A 9,745-nucleotide genomic window follows, 5' to 3' on the forward strand; every position below is an offset into this window, starting at 1 on the left:
GGTTCACTGTGTCTACAGAGGGTTGTTAGGTCAATCAGGTCAGTGGGTTGATTGACGATCCATGTGATGCGAATCAGACTACTTGGGCTCTACTCATGGGATGATACGAATGAAGGTTTCACATGGTTATGCGATTTGTTGTGTGGGTATATGATTTTTTGCCTAGGTGCTCCATTTGAGGCGTGGGTGCGTTGTTTTTGGTGAAGTTGCGGTGTAGGTGCACAGGTTGTGTGGCATGGTTGTGCGATTCTAGCTATCCGTGGGGACTAAATGTGTCATCTTGCAAATGGCTTAATCTGTCGCACGTAACTATGCTGGTTCGGGTGCGTAATCACGTGAGACTCACATTTTGACTTGGATTGGGTCGTATGACCATCCAATTGCATAGAATATGACAACTTATGCGGGATGCTGCAAGAACATTCAGATCATTGACATTTTGGCTAGTTTTTTTGGCCTTTTTTACTCTATAAAAAAGCCAAGAAGGTGAGGAAAAAATAGAGTCTCTTAACCTATTTGTGAGATCAACGGAGCTCCCCATAACATTGTTGTTTCCCACTAGGGAATCTCCCAATCTGTGTTTTAGGTGCATTGTTGTTTCCCACCTCGTAGTCTTTGTTCTTGTTGTGCGATCAACGGAGCTCCCCTTGGTGTTTTTGTTTCCATAAAGGAGTCTCTGAGCCTCTTTGTGTGATCAACAAAGCTCCTTAGAGTCTCTCAGCATGTTTGTGTGATCAACGAAACTCTCTTAAGTGTTGTTACACTTGAATTTTACAATGTTTTAAAAATCAAATCGGACTGGCTTGTTCGATTGCGAACCGACAGTCGACCCAGTTCGAAAAGCCCCAAAAACCATTTAAGCTCCAAAACTCCAAAATCCAGTCGAACTAGTAGTTCCACTAGTGAACTGACAAATCCCGTAAAAGGCTAAGCGCCCTAAATCTCTATGTGATTCGCGATCTATCTTCTTTCCTCGTGGTCAAAGGGGCAGCGAAGCTCTCCAAGACTCACCACAGAATTGTCGCTCTCGAAGGCTCGAAGCTCTCATTCTCTTCTCTTTGGCTTCCCAGTTCTTGGCTTTGTGGAGGCTTTCAAAGCTCTCATTCGAAGCCAAGCAAGTATCGAACACCACTATAAGCATTTTTTTTTTATTTTTCATTATTGCACATTTCTTTCATCTGCTTTACATGGAGTTATTCATTTCAGATGGATAAAATGATAGAGCTTCAAATGGGGCTCGACCTTTCTTTGAGAGAGTGGAACTCCAAGTTTGTCAAAGTCAATTTCCTCTAAGGTGAATAAAAGTATCGATACGATTCTGAAGCTACAGAAGTTGCGACCCTATAATCTCAGTTGACGGAGTGCGGGACAGTGCTATCCGCAATGATGACTTTCTTTTCACTAAAACACCAAAATTTGGAGAGCACTCGAGAGAAGTTGGTGAGGCACAAGCTACTTTAAGCTTGTGCAACAAGAGTCTGAAGGCTTTGAGATTAAAGATGTCAGCTCTTAAGAAGGAGGTCCAAAGATTGTGGTCTAAAAAGGTGGTTGATGTTGCAAGAGTCGAGCTGAGAGCAGTAGAGGGCTTCAAGAGCTCGATTGAGTTTAAGAGCGTTATTCATGATTGCATTCAGGAGACTTGCAATCATATATACAATGTTGAGGTGAAGGGGATGCAGATAAAGTGCCTCGAGATGGGATTCATCTAGGGCTTTCTGAAGTAACTCCATCTAGGGCTTTCTGAAGTAACTCGAGCAATGCAACTTCAGATTGGGGTTATCGTAGAGGGACTTACCCCCAACCCTGGCTACAGAGTATTCTCCTTCATATTCCGATGGTGAGGGTATCGAGAGCGAGCTGAAGATGTGTTCTCCAACGACGATGAGAGGGATGAGAGCATTGAAGTCGAGTAAACCTTTTTTTTTCATATTTATCGATGTTAAGTTGTTCAAGCCAGACTAATGTAGTCGTCTTCTTTTATCTTTCCACTTTTCTTGCATGTTTATCGATGATTTGTTGTATGATTCAGACTAATGTAGCCACTGGTGATTTCATCTAGTGATTTCTATTTGTTGGTCATTTGCCCCCTCCCCTTGCGAGTGTTTTTTTTCTCTTTGTACTTATCTTTTTCCAAGTATGACAATGATTGCATCAGTTTTACTTGCATTTTTTTATTATGGGCATTAGATGATGGCCAGAGCTTCAGTTTTTTACCTTTCTATGGTTGTGCATCAGAGTATCGCTCAATGATGTTAACCGGTACGAAAGAGGCCAATGTAAGTCCACCAAGGACTTTTAACCCATCTAAAGTTGCTAGTTGGATCATCACTTAATTATTAACCCATGTGGAGGGGGTTAGGAGCAGTCAACCAAGGACTTTTAATCTATCCAGGGCTGTGTATCGGAGGAAGGCTTGACAAAATTATCCCATACAGGAGAGGTTGGATAGAATCCCTCTGAATTAATTATGCTCTAACTAAGATGCAACTAAGGTTGTGTATTTCTCAAGCCAAGAGCTTAAATTGGTTCGTGAATGAATCATTATATTCCTTGAATATGTCATCCATTTAGGGAAAATAAAAGGAGAATCATATTTATTTATTAGATCAAAAGTATATTGTTGCTACTGAGGTTATAAAACTAACAACAATACAAAATATGAATATAATAACTGATAATACAAAATAAATGACAACAACAATATAAGCAAAAAACAAAAGACTACATGAATGGATTCTCACTTGTAGTACTTGCAAAGATTTTTTTGCATTCCAAGTTTGGGGCAGGGTCTTCCCCTCCAAATCTCAAGCTTGAAGGTTTCGGGCTTGATCATGGCGACGACGGTGTAGGGACCCTCCTACCAGGGGATAGTTGGTTCCACTGAGAGCCACGATCAACTGCTTCAAGACTACTCAGGATGACATCTCCTTCGAAGATAGGTCGATGTTTGACTCTTCAATCAAAGTGACAGACCACCCTCTAATTTTAGGAAGTAGCTATGAGGTGTGGCACATCACGTGTTTTTAGGAGGAAGTCTAGTTGTCATCAAAATTTTCTCCTTTTGTTGTCTGGTTTTAAGGATTGAACTAAAGGATTTAGTACCCCATTGTCGATCGAGATGACGACCTCTATGCCGAAGCATGGGTTGTAAGGCATCTCCCTTGTTGGAGTTCATGAGGTCATCATCTTTTTTTCTTTCTACTTTTTCTTGCATGTTTATCTATGATTTGTTGTATGATTCAGACTGATGTAGTCATTGGTGATATCACTAGTGATTTCTATTTGTTGACATTTTTCCCCCCTTCCCCCATGAGTGCTTTCTTTTTGTACTCTATTTTGCTAAGTATGACAATAATTGCATAAAGTCTTGCGTGCATTTTTTTTTATTGTGGGCATGAGATGATGATTAGAGCTTCTCATCCATAAGAAGGTTGTCATAGAAAGAAATGCCATCAAGTTTTGACTTTATTAGGGTTGTGCATAAGAGAATCGCTCGATGATGTTAACCAGTAAGAAAGAGGCCAGTGGAAGTCCACCAAGGACTTTTAACACATCTAAGGTTGTTAGTTGGAGTATTGTTCAATTATTATCCTGTGAGGAGGAGGTTATTCGTAGTTCACCAAGGAATTTTAAACTATCTGGGGTTGTGTATCGGAGCGAGGCTTGATGCATTAACCCAGAAGAGGATGGATCAAATCTCTCTGGATTAATCATATTCTAACTAAGCTGCAGCTAAAGCTGTATATTTCTCATGATGGGAGCTTGAATTGGTTCATGAATGAATCATTATTATCCTCAAATCTACCATCCAAATAGGGAAAGCAAAGGTAGAATCATATTCATTTAATAGTATATTGACGCTACAGAGGAAATAAAACAAACAACAATGCAAAAATACAAATACAAAAACTAAGTATACAAAATAAATGATAAAAACAACATAAGAGAAAAAAAAACTACATGAATGGATTGTCACTTGTATTACTTGCAGAGATTCTTCGCATTCCAGGTTTGGGGCAGTGTCTTCCCCTCCAAATCTTGAGCTTGAAGGTTTCAAGCTTGATAATGCGATGACAGTGTAGGGGCCCTCCTATTGGGGGAATGGTTTGGTGCTGGGAGCCATGACCAGCTGCTTTGAGACTGCTCAGGATCATATCTCTGATATACCTAAAATATATAGTCTTTTTATACACATTTTTATACATAGTTTTGAGATATTGCCCTTTAATAAAAGATATTGGTATTTTTTTTTTTCAGGTACAATCAAATGAATGAAAAAAAGTTGAAAGAGTGAAAAAAGATCAAATTTGGAGCAAATATAAAAAAGGTGCAAAAATGAACTGAGGCGTCTAAACACCCAAGACTGGCGCTTACGCGCCAAATAAACAGAGAGAGCCGCGCCTAAGCGTACCCTCGCTTAAGTACCATAAGTAGGTATTTGATGATTCATTGAATTTGGACAAATTTTTTAAGAGGTGTTTGAAGCAACCCTTGGTAAAAATGTGGGAAATAGTTCATGGACTCAAAAATTCATTCAATTGGCTTTTGAAAGAAGGAAACTTCTAGAAGATTCATTGATTGAAGACATATTTTGAATAGACACCAAGACACCCCTTGGATTTTTATTAAAGAAGACTTGGATCATCAAAGGAAGGGGTCATCCACAGCCAACTGCCAGTCATCCATCCATTCCAAGTAACTGTTGCCCATCGCCGCCGCTGTCGAACACCTTTCTTTTTATTTTGAGTTTTAGTTTGTTTTGTAAGTGAAGGAAGTGAATTCAAAGGAATTTCAAGACATTTGGTGAAGAAAATTTGAGATAAGTGTTTATATTTGTGATTACATTTGGTTTTAATTTAGACTTCTTGTTTTTGTGTATGATTTCTACTTTTAAACTCAAATGTGATTGTGTTTTATCCGTGAATTCTTAGTTTTCTTTATTTTTTTTCCCTTAAAATGATAAGTGATTAAGTATTGAAAGGAAGTTGTGTGAAGTATTAAACTTTAATGTTGGAAGAAGTTGCGATGATTTTAAACATTGTACTTCATTTAATTCTTGATTTGGCCAAGTAATATGTTAATAAATGTTGTGAGAACATGTAAGATCCGAGATGATATTGTCTCAGTCAACAAAAGGTAAGAATCACATTTAATTTCATGGAAATTTCATGGATGAGAATGGGATGAGAATGTAGTTCATGGGGTTGAGTGCAAATAAATAGGGAAATAGACTTTGAAGGGTGTAGAATGAGAGGAATTTAGAGTGATAGGCTAAAACCCCAAATTTGATTTATAGTTTTAGGTTCTGATACGAGATGTTTGCCCCCAGGTGGAGGAAGAAGAGGGAACTCTATGGAACTCTAGAGCGAGAGCTAGTATCTTCCCTACCTAATCGGTCTTTAGGACTATTCAAACTATAGATTAACCAATGTCTTTATAGCATCTCTAGTAAGGGTAAAAAATATGATTGTTCCTATTTGACACAACACAATTGGAATACTTCCACAATAAAATTTCTATGCTTGTTACTGATTCATGATAAGGAAAAAAATATATTGCTTATATTGCCTTCGTCTTGCAAGTATTTAGTTAAGTTTATTAGTTGCTTACTTTATTTTTAATTATAAAAAATGATTGTTCCTATTTGACACAACACAATTGGAATACTTCCACAATAAAATTTCTATGCTTGTTACTGATTCATGATAAGGAAAAAAATATATTGCTTATATTGCCTTCGTCTTGCAAGTATTTAGTTAAGTTTATTAGTTGCTTACTTTATTTTTAATTATAAAAAATTTACAAAAAAAATCAATTTTTTATTCTTATTATAACATCTAGAGTATAAGTAAGAATACTTTGCTAAGTAAAATTTTGTTATCTAATTTCTTTTGTTTTGTAAGTTGCATATTTTTAGTTATCCCTGTGGGTTTGATTTTCGGGACTTAATCAAAAAGTCTTATATTACTTGATAATGATACGTATAATTGTGTGGTATCCCATAATTAAATATTATATATTATAACTTTATTTTTATTTGCTTCATAGTGAAAAATTTACCTAGTTTTTGCTTAGGATCAAGTTTTTGGCTTTGTTGCAAAGTAAGAATGACATTTAACATCTATATAGAACATCAGGATCAATCTCCTACGAAGATATGTCGATGTTTGATACTCCGGTTGAAGTGGCGGACCACCCTCTATTGTTAGGAAGTAGCCTTGAGGTGTGGCACTTCACGTGTTTGTAAGAGGAAATCTAGTTGTCGTCAAATTTTCTCCTTCTTATTGTCTGATTTGAAGGCTTGAACACAGGATTCAGAACCTCAATGATGACCGTGATGACGGCTTCTGTGCCAAAGCACAGGTTGTAAGGCGTCGCCCTTTTTGGAGTTCATGAGGACGTCATCTTTTTTCTTTCAAATTTTTATTGCATTTTTATCTATGATTTGTTGTATTGTTCAAACTGATGTAATCATTTGTGGTATCATGTAGTGTTTTTTATTTGTTGGTAGTGTTTTTTTTTCTTTTTATACTCATATTTTGCCAAGTATGACAGTGATTGCATCAATCTTACTTGCATTTTTTTTTATTATGTGCATGAGATGATGGTCAGAGCTTCTAATCCATAAGTTGGTTGTCATGGGAAGAACCACAATCAACTTTTGACCATTATAGGGTTGTGCACTAGAGTATCATTCGATGATGTTAATCAGTACGAAAGAGGCCAATGGAAGTCCACCAAGGACTTTTAACCCATCTATGGTTACTAGTTTGAGCATTGCTCAATTATTAACCCTTGTGGAGGGTTTTAGGCGCAGCCTGCCAATGTCTTTTAATCTATCTGGGGTTGTCGTTAAGCAACTTTGACACGTGATGTGTTAAGCGCATATATTCATTCTCTATTTGAGGTTCACATTGTTGGTTCATAAGTCGAGGAGATAGATCATGATTTTGTTCCCGCTCAGACTTCCTTCATTGTGACACTTGATTTGTATTCCCTGAGTTATTCTTACACTTGTCCCCAAATTTCTCGAGTTGCTCTTTGTCTGTTGATGGTCTCGTTGATAGTGATTTGAGCTTCGTCACGGTGAATGAGGTCAGTGTAAGAGTGAACCTTCTCTCACACCAATAATGAGTAGAAAGATCCTGAAAAATCCCTCTGAGGAAGGCTCCTTTCAACATCTCTGGATCCACCGTCAGAATCTAACGAGCTTCAGCGGAGAATCTGTAGAAGTATTCTTCGAGCAACTTTCGTGATTACCGAGAGATGGGACAAATCTTTGATAATCATCGTATTTGTTATGAACTTCTCTATAACCTGTCTGGCATGCTAGTTGAAAGTGTTGATAGACCCCCCCTTGTGGGAGAGAGTAGAACCGGGCACGAGCTTGATCATTGAGAGTGACAAAGAACACTTTATAGAGAACTACATTAGAGGCACATTAAATGTGCATGATGGTCTGATATTGGTCAACATTCTCGTAGGGGTCAGTTACCTCTTTATAGGAATTTATGTTGGGGACTTTGAAGCTCCCTTGGATGTGGTGATGGAGGACTATCTAGAACAAGGATGAAGATACTTAAAAGTTGCGAAGAGCGAAAAAGCGGTCTCAATCCCCTAGAGGAAACTCTTCTCAAACCAGACATCGTACCTTATCAAGGATTAAGTTTTCAGGAGTGGCAGCAAGGTGCGGTTGGGATATGTTTTATGTAAGCTCTGAAGTGTTACTGGTTGGTCTAGCTGTGGTAGATGGATGATTGGAACTCGCAGTATAGAGGAGGTCGACATTCTGCAGAGGAACAATTTCATCGTGTGGAGGGAGCCCGACAAGAGTGTGCTCGAGCAGGTCATTTCTTTTTGGCTCTTGAATTAGTGATAAGTAAGCTCCATCGAGTTGAAGGATATCATGTTGAGACTCCTCCATCTTGCACTCGATCCTTCCAAAGAGAGGCTCAAGGCGCCCTCACGGGCAAGATAATGACTTTCAAGGTTGAAAGTAACAGAGGCTTGATGTTCTTGGCCTTGTAACTATCCCCTTGAATGGTGAATGTTGGAGCATGATGCTATGTTGTTAAGAGTGTTGCATCTGGTGGCCATTCAACAAGTTTCACAAATACTTCAGTGGTGGGATTGTCCTTTCTACAGACAATGACAAATAGATGTGTGCCAGAAGATTCACGGTTGTAGAGTGATTAATTAATGTCTTATCATTACAAGAAAGTCCAACACACACTCATGTAACTAAAGTCAAGTAAAGACACTATAAGCTTTCACATGAAAACCCCGAAAGAGAAAAAATCATGGGGTCTTGTTCAACTTAAATGATCTACTATGAGTTAGCAATTACACGTCCAGACCCTTGTCTGACATAGGAGAAAGGGTTACATGGTTTCTCAAAGTACAATGCTCATAATTTGAAGGAATTGTTGCGCAATAGTTCAAAGCAGTTGCAGTTAGGAGTAATTTTCGAGGGCTCGATATATTTTCTTCAAGGCACGTTGATGCACTTTGCTTAAGATAATGTTTTGCTTCGTATGACACGTCTTTACTTCACGACTTTGGTGGTTGTTCTACATTGTGCTTCGTTACTCCGCAACATGCATCTTGGACTCTACGTGGGGCTTCATTGCAATGAGAAGAGAGTGACTAGTGGTGGTCAATGACAGTCAACAAGCGATGAACTGTGACTGTAGGAGCAAGAAGCGTTGTTGGATCTTCAGTCAGCTCTAAGTCCGACTTTTTTTTTCGATTCAAGGCCTAGTTCCCTTTTCATAAAAGAGGTAAAGCTCTATTCATAGAGTATAGGGGAGGCATTTCTACAAGTAAGAAATGAATCCAGACAACTTCATTGAACGACCCAAATAGATTCCCTAGATCAAACAATGTTTTGTGGATATTTAAGAGCCTTAAATATGTAGGAATTGAGTGATCTTATGCTCATTGGATTTGTCTCGTCGAGACGTTTTATTTTGCTATAAGTTTATCAGATTTAGAATCTATTTAACCTTCAAATTAGATACTAAAAGCTTTCAAAAGTGGCTTAACGGCCTCATCGTGTTTGATTTGACACAGAGTTTACCAATTTCAGTGTCATTAGGTCCATCTCATCTAGCCCGTCAATTTGACTGTAAAATAAGAATTTTGATAGTTTTAAATTGGAGTTTGAACACTTCTTACATAGTCAAATGATAAATTTTGTCGATGTTGTATCAATTTCCTAAAGTTCACAATCAATATTTGTGATCTTAAAAAATAATATAAAAATTTGGGTCTATTGCTCAACTACCTACTAAAATTTAAATGTCATATTATTTAGTTTTAAAATAAAAAAAAAAATATTTGTCTCTCTCAATAAATTCCTTAGCTCGTTTCCTAAGGAAAAAAATAAATAAAATTACTTTAATTATTATATTAATTTATTTTCATGACAAATCTATCCATAAAAGCACATATTCTACCAAAAACTAGCTCGTTTATTTCTCTTTTTTAAATTGGCCAGTAATAAATTATAAGGTATATAAGTCAAATTTATGATTTAAAACCTATATTTTCTCATTTAATCAATTAGTCATAAACATTTTTATTTTTTTTCCAGACTTCTGAAATTAAATACGATATTTAATCGCCTCGTTCATGTTAATATATCGCTATCGGCAGTGCATTGCTGGCAACAATCAGCGAAAATGCATGCATTCGTTCGCCGTGAATGATGGATGAGCCATTATTACTATATATATATATATAT

Source organism: Phalaenopsis equestris, unplaced genomic scaffold (assembly GCF_001263595.1).
Source record: "Phalaenopsis equestris unplaced genomic scaffold, ASM126359v1 Scaffold000002, whole genome shotgun sequence".
Classification (NCBI taxonomy): domain Eukaryota; kingdom Viridiplantae; phylum Streptophyta; class Magnoliopsida; order Asparagales; family Orchidaceae; genus Phalaenopsis; species Phalaenopsis equestris.